This window comes from Phyllostomus hastatus, unplaced genomic scaffold, assembly GCF_019186645.2.
Source record: "Phyllostomus hastatus isolate PE091 unplaced genomic scaffold, TTU_PhHast_1.1 phas_contig_147, whole genome shotgun sequence".
NCBI classification, from domain to species: domain Eukaryota; kingdom Metazoa; phylum Chordata; class Mammalia; order Chiroptera; family Phyllostomidae; genus Phyllostomus; species Phyllostomus hastatus.
Genome location: NW_025333603.1, coordinates 5,006,956 through 5,016,174, shown reverse-complemented (window position 1 = coordinate 5,016,174; position 9,219 = coordinate 5,006,956).

Here is a 9,219-nt window from a genome sequence, read left to right as displayed (position 1 = left end):
TGGAGGGAGGTGCACGGGAGGCCCTGCCTGGCTGCACCCTTCCTGTGGGCAGTCCCTTCCCAGGCTGCCTGCCAGCTGGAGGAAAGGGCCGGAGGGCCGTTTGGAGAGAAACGGCTCTCCTGTCACTCAGTCCCGGGAGCTTCTCAGGGTGTGCCTTTTCCTCCACATCAGTGATGAGACTGGAGGACCTCAGGCCCCCAGCTGCACGAAATACCAGGCAGATCCAGGCAGAAACACCCAGAATTAACATCCCCATGGCTAAAAAGCAGGAATCATTTTCTCATCGATGTTCTGTTCCATTAATTAAGTAATCTAGGTTGAAAGAATATGCATTTTCCACTAAACTTATAAAGCAAATATATTTTTAAATTATTTTCTTTTAAAAAGTGACCATGTGCATTTAAATTTTTCCAGAGATGGTGCCTACGATGAAGGAGGGCTGACTAAGGTAAGCCTACCCTATGAGGTATGAGTTCCCCCGTAGCCTGATTCTTCCGCTGAGGAGACCGAGGCCCTGGGAGCTTAAGGGACTGGCCAGAGGCCCCAGACCAAGGAAGGAGAGGTGTCCATAGGGACTCCAGGGAGGGTCTGTCTGCAGCCTGCTTCTTTTTTTTTTTTTAAGATTCTATTTACTTATTTTTAGAGAGAGGAGAAGGGAAGGAGAGAGGGAGAGAAATAGCAGTGTGCAGTTGACTCTCATGCACCCGCTACTGGGGACCTGCCCTGCAACCCAGGCATGTGCCCTGACTGGGAATCAAACCAGCCATCCTTTGGTTCTCAGGCCCTTGCTCAAAACACTGAGCCACACTGCAGCCTGCTTCTGATGCCCATGGGTTGTCTAGCGGTGACAAGTCTTTTCTTTTTCACTGGGATATAGACTGCTCAGTCCCCCAGTGGGTGGTGGGAAGGATAGACACAGCGGCAGCAGCACTGGGAAGGGCTAAACCCTAGGTCAGGAGAACAGGGTCCCCATGAGAGCCCCGCCACTGGCCCTGGCTGCTCTGAGCCGCAGTTCCCTTGTCCAGAAAATGTAACAATTGGACTAGACAAAGGGGGAGTCTTTGTTTGGGGAGCCCCATAATCAGGTCCCAAGACTAAGGGAACTGAGGTATTTATTTGCCAGCTCTTGCAAGTCATTGGCTGAGAACAGCCAGAGGGTGTTCATTCCCGGCACCACTGTCCTGCCTTAGGCAAGGAGATGCCAGTGCTGGCAGTGGCAAGCCAGGCCGATATGCCCTGAAATGAAAAGGGCTGAGGGAATGGGCAGGGCACCCATGGCGTCTGCTAAAGATGCCAACTAGACTTCATCTTGCATGCCCACTGCAACCGAGTGTAGAGGGTGTCCGGAACAGGGGGTTCAGAAGGATTCTGAGGTCAGGACTCGGGGTTTTCTGATTGATTAGAGATGTCTTGCCATGGGTGTAACAGTGAACAGTGGTATCATACATAACACCCATTTGCCCAACTCATGCCAACTCATGCCTTTCAATCTCTGGATTTCCTGGCCTCTGATTCTTAAGTGTTTCTTTATGAGAAGACTGTGTAGGGATGTGGAAATGTCTCTTCCCCTAGAATCCTGGCCCAGTGCAGGTACGGCCACATCTGGCTGTGCTGGAAGCATTGCATCTCTCCCCGGGCTCAGGGTGCCACAGAGAGCCCTTGTGTGAGGGGTAGCAGTGGGTCCTGGCGAGATGGAGGAGAGGCCTTGCTGCCTCAATCCCAGGACTTCCGGGAGTGACAGCCAGGTAATACCTTGGAGAAGAAATGCTTGGGCTGGATTGTGCAACCTCTGCCTCCGCCCTGTGGGGCTCCCTTGGCTGTGGCTGGGGTCTGCTTGACCTGCACCTGGATAAACTCCTAGCAAGAGCAGAAACTTTGGAGCTGGTAGTCCAAATGGTTCCACCACTAGCTGCATGACCTCCGAGAGATAGGTCCCTTTCTATCTCTGAGCTTCAGCTTCCTCCCCTACCTCTTTACAGCCCTTTTCCACTCCTTCCTGAAGACAGGCAGTGCCCCGCCCGACACCCAGCATCTGACATTGCACTGCTCGCTTCTCCCACTGCTCCGACCACTCCCTCCCTTTCCCCTTCCTTCCCCTGGAAAAGAACTTTCAAAAACTTAAGAAAAAAGTAGACACAAGAAAGTAGAAAGAATAACATAATGAATATTCACGTACCCACCATTCAGAGTTAACAAATGTTAAAATTTAGTCATTTTTGCTTCAGACTTTTTTCTGTTAAGCATAGCAAAATTGAAAGAGTATTTTCTTCCCCCCAATTGTATTCCCTTTCCTCTCTCCCCAAAGTCAGCCATTTCCTAAATGTGCCATGTATGCCTTCAGTGGCTGGTTTTTACACACTGCTGCTCTGTAGACACACATACGCACCTAGAATCACACCACAGGAGCACCTCAACTTCAGCAGATACCACCAAACTGCCCTTCCAGATGACCGTGCCAATTTGCATTCCCACCAGCAGTGTGTGAGAGTTTCTGTCTCCCCAGCCCTGAAATTGTCAGACTCCCTCACATCTGCCAGTCTGGTAGGTGTGAAATGGCACCACAGTGTGGCCAGTTTGCATTTCTTGAGCAGTTCCTACTGCTACCACCAATGGCTAACATGTATGGAGTGCTTATCTTTGCCACATGCAGCACTACGTGCTTTACATTATGTTAACTCATTTAGTCCTCCCGGCCACAGAACGTGGGGACTATTGCCCTGATCAGTGTGGCTCAGTTGGGCATTGTCCCGCAAAGTGAAAGGTCGTGGGTTCGATTCCCACTCAGGTCACATTGTCTGGGTTGTGGGTTGGGTCCCCAGTCGGGGTGTGTTAAGAGGGGCAACCAATCAATGTTTCTCACATCAATGTTTCTCTCTCTTTTTCTCCCTCATTTCCCCTCTCTCTAAAAATACAATTTTATTTTATTTTATTTTATTTTTAAATATTTTATTTATTTCTTTTTAGAGAGGGAAGGGAGGGAGATAGAGAGAAACATCAATGTGTGATTGCTGGGGGTTATGGCCTGCAAACCAGGAATGTACCCTGGCTGGGAATCGAACCTGGGACACTTTGGTTCCCAGCCCGCGCTCAATCCACTGAGCTACGCCAGCCAGGGCTTAAAAATACAATTTTAGAAAATAAAAATAAAAAAGAAAAGAAGATGGAGACTACTGTCATCTCCATTTTCCAGATGAGGAAACTGAAGCACACAGATGTTAAATTACTTGCCCAAGTTTCTAAATTGAAAAGTGGCAGAGCCAAGAGACAAGCCTGGGAGGCTGAAAGGTTCACACGCTTACCCCCACCTATACATGCCCTTTCCGCTCGAAAGTGTGGTCCTCAGAGGAGTAGCATCTGCGTTGTCTGGGAGCTGGTTAGAGGCGGGTCTCACCTGGAAGCTACCAAATGAGACCCTGAATCTCACCAAGATCCCTGGGAGATCTGAGCATGCAGTTTGAGAAGCCTGGCCTACGCCACGCTGTTAGGCTGCCCTTTTACTAACATACATTGGTCACATGGATTTCTTGCATGGTGCATTGCTTTTTCGCATCTTTCCCACTCTTTTGTGGGTGATTTGTCTTTTTCTTACTGATTTATGGATTTCTTGATGTTGAGTTCGAGTCATTTGTTACATGGGTGATACATCTCCCCTTCTATAGCTTGTCACTTGCTTAGAGTGACTTCTGCTGGCTCCATCTTTCTAAGTCCATCATTCTTGCCCAGCACCAGGGAGAAGTCTAACTTTGTGAAGCTTTCTTCGACTCTCCTGCTTCCCTGGATTTACCTTTCCCTATATTTCTTATGGTCTGGGATTCCATCTGAGCCTGGCTGTGGCTAGGAGAGACCCTCTGGACATGAGATTGGCAAACCCCAGCTTGCATCAGACAGACTTGGGCTTTCATCCACTCTGCCAAATAAATACTGAATTTAAGGTGGCCAATCACAGCTTCTCTAAGCCTCAGTTTCCTCCTCTGAAGAACGGGGATAAGAATACTTACCTCAGAGTTTTTGAGAGGATGAAGTGAGCGCACACATGTGAATGTTTTTTCTAGCCTTTGAAGGTACGATAGATACTGTTTCTGGATGCCTTGGTCTGTCTGCTTTTACAGGGAGATCTAGCTTGAGGGCTGGGACTGCTTCGCACTTCAGGGCCCACCTCTGGGCTGGAGAATGAGATGTGGACACCACAGTTAGATTGACCCAGGGACCAGATCTGCTTCCAGACTTGGCTAGAGGTGAGGCCCAGTCCTCGCTTCAGTGTTTATCACTCCTCCCCTACGCCTTCCACAGCTCTGGGAGCATGGCCGGTCACCTCTGCTCCGAGACTCTGTTTCCTCAACTCCAGAATGAGGACGTCAAACCTCACCCCGCTCTCCTAAAGGGATGCTGCAAGGACCCACTGAAGGTGAAGGTGGGAGTACTATAAGGGGCTTTGCCAAGGTCACATGAATCAACAAACTCCCTCACGAAATATCTAAGCAGACACTGTCACAAGACAGCACTATAATATTCCTTAATGCAGATGATCCAAACTTTATTGACACATATACACTTAAGCATCATGAAATTAACAGAGGTGGGGCTGCAACGACTGCCTGCCTGGTGGTCTATGCTGAGGTAACATCATCAAGAGTTTTTGTTGAAACCTCTCATTTCTAATCAGGTGCTGATATCTTTCCACACAAGACTTCAAGCATTGCTGTCCCAACGTTGCAAATCGACTCAAGTAGACGAAGCACACAAGAAGCAGTAATAGAAGCCCAAAGAACTTAGAATTTAACAAACAAAAATATTTTACTCTTGCAATGACAAAGAAAATTCAGGCAACCTCTAAACCAGGGGTTCAGTGAACTTGGCTGGGAAAAAAATAATTCTTTTTTCCCCCACTAACTTCTGAAATATAGCATTTCCTCCGGTTATGAACACAGGCAACAATTGAGCCTAGTATTAGCAGTACCTGTGACTTTACCACCAGTAGAAATTATACTTAGATATCAAATCATGGATGTTGCATATGTTTCAAAATAATAATCTGAAATGACATCAGCACTAGACCTTGTTTTATGTGTTAATAAAGAAGCCCATATATATCGGTATCACAAAATTTTGAAAATATCTTAGCTGTATTTTAGTATAATTAGGTTCCTTAGCAATCCTTTGCATTTAGTTTGTGCATTTGAGAATAATGTTCTGAGGCAGGTCGATAGGCTTCACAAAATCACCAAAAAGGTCATGGCATAAAAAAGGTTAAGCCTACCTGATCTAAACAAGTCAGTCATTAGCATCACAGGAAGAGAATACTTAATAGCAAAATGCACAAAGCCAAATTCAACAATTATAAATTCCAGAAAGGTAAACAAACTGTGCTTCAGAATTCAATTAATGCAGAGTTGGAAAATCCAGCCTAATTTTACATCTTGCCTCCCACGGAAGACCACATCTCCCACTATCTCAATCTTTTACTTCCATCACTGCACATTACTCCCCCTAGACTCTAGTTGGGAAAGACAGGAAAGGCAACTCATCCTGATGGTACTCAAAGGCAAGCATGACACATTTAGCAACAGAAAACCTGGTGGGAGGGTTTCAGGAGCACACTGAGTTAGGAGAGGCTGGGTTGGCGAACCTGGAATTTGAGAACAGTGGTGAGCTGAACTGGCATTGTAGTTTAAAAACGCAGCCCCATGCTCCCATTATTCCCAGTCTGCTTGACAAAACTCAGATGGTGACCGGGTCCCAGAAACCAGTCCGAGGCTTACCATCCAAACCAAATGTGGACGAACAAAGAACCTTATAGATAAAAGCTCAAAAATGTATTGGGTTGGCCAAAAAGTCTGTTTAGTTTTCTCCATAAAAGACACATTTTTAATTTTCACCAATAACTATTAATTTGGATATTTTGAGTCTGTTGGTTATTTCCAACATGGTAGAATGTTGATCTCAATGTCTCGATTTGGTTGCTATCAACTTTAACTGGTCTACCCAACCTTGGAGCATCATCCAACAAGAAATCTCTAGCACTATGTGGGTAGCCAGGAAAGTGACTGAAAACCAGCAGAGAGCGGAGCAAGCAGCACTGTTCCCTATTGGATCCCTCCCCCACATGCAGCATCACAAAGCAGCCACATGGGTTGCCTTACCCTGGTGAACACCTAAGGCTCCGCATGTTACCACAGACGAGTGCATGGAGCCAAAAAAAAAAAAAAAAGAAAAGAAAGAAAGAACAAATGAAAGAACAGTTCAAAGCTCCAGAAAAAATACAACTAAGTGACGAAGAGATAGCCAACCTATCAGGTACACAGTTCAAAACACTGGTTATCAGGATGCTCTAGGAACTCACTGGGTACTTCAACAGCATAAAAAAGACCCAGGCAGCAATGAAGGTCTCATTATGTGAAATAAAGAAAAATCTACAGGGACCCAACAGTGATGGGAAGGAAACCAGGACTCAAATCAATGGTTTGGAGCAGAAGGGAGAAAGAAACATTCAACCAGAATGGAATGAAGAAACAAGAATTCAAAAAAATGATGAGAGGCTTAGGAACCTCCAGGACATCTTTAAATGTTCCAACATCCAAATCATAGGGGTGCCAGAAGAAGAAGAGGAAGACCAAGAAATTGAAAACTTATTTGAACAGCCCTGGCTGCTGTAGCTCAGTGGATAGAGTGTGGGCCTGCAAACCAAAGGGTCTTTAGTTCAATTCCCAGTCAGGGTACATGTCTGGGTTGCAGGCCAAGCCCCCAACAAGGGGCACATGAGAGGCAACTGCACATTGATGTTTCTCTCCCTCTCTCCTTCCCTTCTTCTCTCTCTAAAAATAAGTGAATAAAAATCCAAAAAAGAAAAAAGAACTTATTTGAACAAATAATGAAGGAGAACTTCCCCAATCTGGCAAAGAAAATAGACTTTCAGGAAGTCCAGGAAGCTCAGAGTCCCAAAGAAGTTGGACCCAAGGAGGAACACACCAAGGCACATCATAATTACATTACCAGAGATTAAAGATAAGGAGAGAATCTTAAAAGCAGCAAGAGAAAAGGAGAGTTACCTACAAAGGAGTTTCCATTAGACTATCAGCTGATTTCTCAAAAGAAACCTTCCAGGCAAGAAGGGACTGGAAAGAAGTGTTCCAACTCATGAAAGGCAAGGACCTACATCCAAGATGACTCTATCCAGCACAGCTATCATTTAGAATGGAAGGGCAGATAAAGTGCTTTTCAGATAAGGTCAAGTTAAAGGAGTTCATCATCACCAAGCCCTTATTATATGAAATGTTAAAGGCACTTATCTAAGAAAAAGAAGATAAAAAATATGAACACTAAAATGACAACAAACTCACAGCTATTAACAAACAAACCTAAAAAATAAAACAAAATCCTAAGCAAACTAGAACAGGAACAGAATCACAGAAACGGAGATCACATGGAGGGTTATCAGTGAGGAGTGGGAGGGGGAGAGAGGGGGGAAAGGTACAGAGGACAAGTAGCATAAACAGTAGGTAGAAAATAGACAGAAGGGTAAGAATAGTATAAGAAATGGAGAAGCCAAAGAACATATGTACAACCCATGGACATGAACTAAAGGGGGGAATGTGGGTGGGAGGGATGTGCAGGGTGGAGGGGAATAAAGAGGGGGAAATGGGACAACTGTAATAGCATAATCAGTAAAATATATTTTTTAAAAAGAAATATCTAGCACTAAACTTCACAAACTACTTTTGACATGTTCGATCAGTCACAGCACCTTCTCTATACACTGCACAAATCTTTTTTTTCTCTTCAGTTGCATTTTTTCCTTTTTTGAAATAATAGAGTATAATGTGCCAAAAATGTTGTGTATTTTCTTCCATCTTCAATATTAAAATGGCTACACAAAAATTCACCAATTTTAGTAAGTTTTAAAAAAATGTACACTGATATGACAGCTGTCACAATACAATCTAACAGAACTTTCAAATGAAATTAAAGACAACTAAGTACTACTAGAGTCATCTTATGCAAAAAAAAACCAAAAACGAACGAACTTTTTGGCCAACCCAACACATTAAGTAAAATGAAAGGAAATAGGATTATTTAAGTCTTATTTTTAAAAATAAGAACACTGGGAAGGAAATAGAATTTCCTGTTTCAATATGGCTGGGTAAATACTTAATAGATGCTAGAGGTTACTACCACAGAGGTAAGATATTAATGGCCTTTCCACTTGCTCCCCCGGTCTATCCTCCACACAGTTGTTTCGTCATTCTAAAACACTGTTCCTGTCTTGCTTAAGACTGACCCATCTATGGCTTACTGTAGGATCAAGTTCAACTTTAATAAGGTCTGGTGCTATCTGGTGCACCCAGACCCATCTATTGCTATGCTTTTGTATGCTCTACCTCAGCCTGCTGAACAGTGTGCAGTTCCCCATCCTCCTGCCTCTGCATCTTCAAGCATACTGTTCCCAGTATCGGGAACCATTTGGCTTTCCCTTTTCCTCCAGGTTACACTTGATGTCACTTCCTTCCAGAAGTTAGGGCCCGATTATGCATCCTCATAGTACTCTATGCTCATTTAGTCGTGGCAATCATCACATTAATTAACAGTCTGTCGCCTCTGGATTTTGCCCAGTGGGAGTGAGGTGCTGTGTCTTGTTTGTGGTTGCAGTCCAGACCCCAAGTGGCTATTGAATGGTTTGACTGAGGATCTATTACAGGGTATCTGGGCAAAATTGCTGCTGTGGGGTGGTGGGGACACAAACAAAAATGTTTTTATAATAAATTGCTCCAAAGGTGAGGGGGGTTGATTAACAGAAAAAGTCTAGAAACCCCTAGATCAATGATTCCTAGTAATGTGGTCCATAAGAGACCACAAAAATTAGGATTTTATGTATTTCAAAAATTACAATGAAATGGCACATTTACCTAAGAAAAGACAAATAACAAGGGATAAAGTTGTTTGCTTTCGGCTAGAATATCAGCTCAGAGTAAATATATTGGTTTCATATGCTGATTAGCAGCGGATTGGCTTATGATGCATCATATAAATTTCTAAGATAGGCTAGATGATCTGACAATTTTTGATTTAGCAAGATATATATCATAAATAAAAGGTATCCATGGAATTTTGTGAGGACTGGGAACCTTGGGTCTGTATCATTCATTACTGTGGCTACTGCCTACACAATTGCCTGAATTAGTGTGTCTTCTACCAGGGGTCTGAACCAAGGACCTTAGGAGTCTG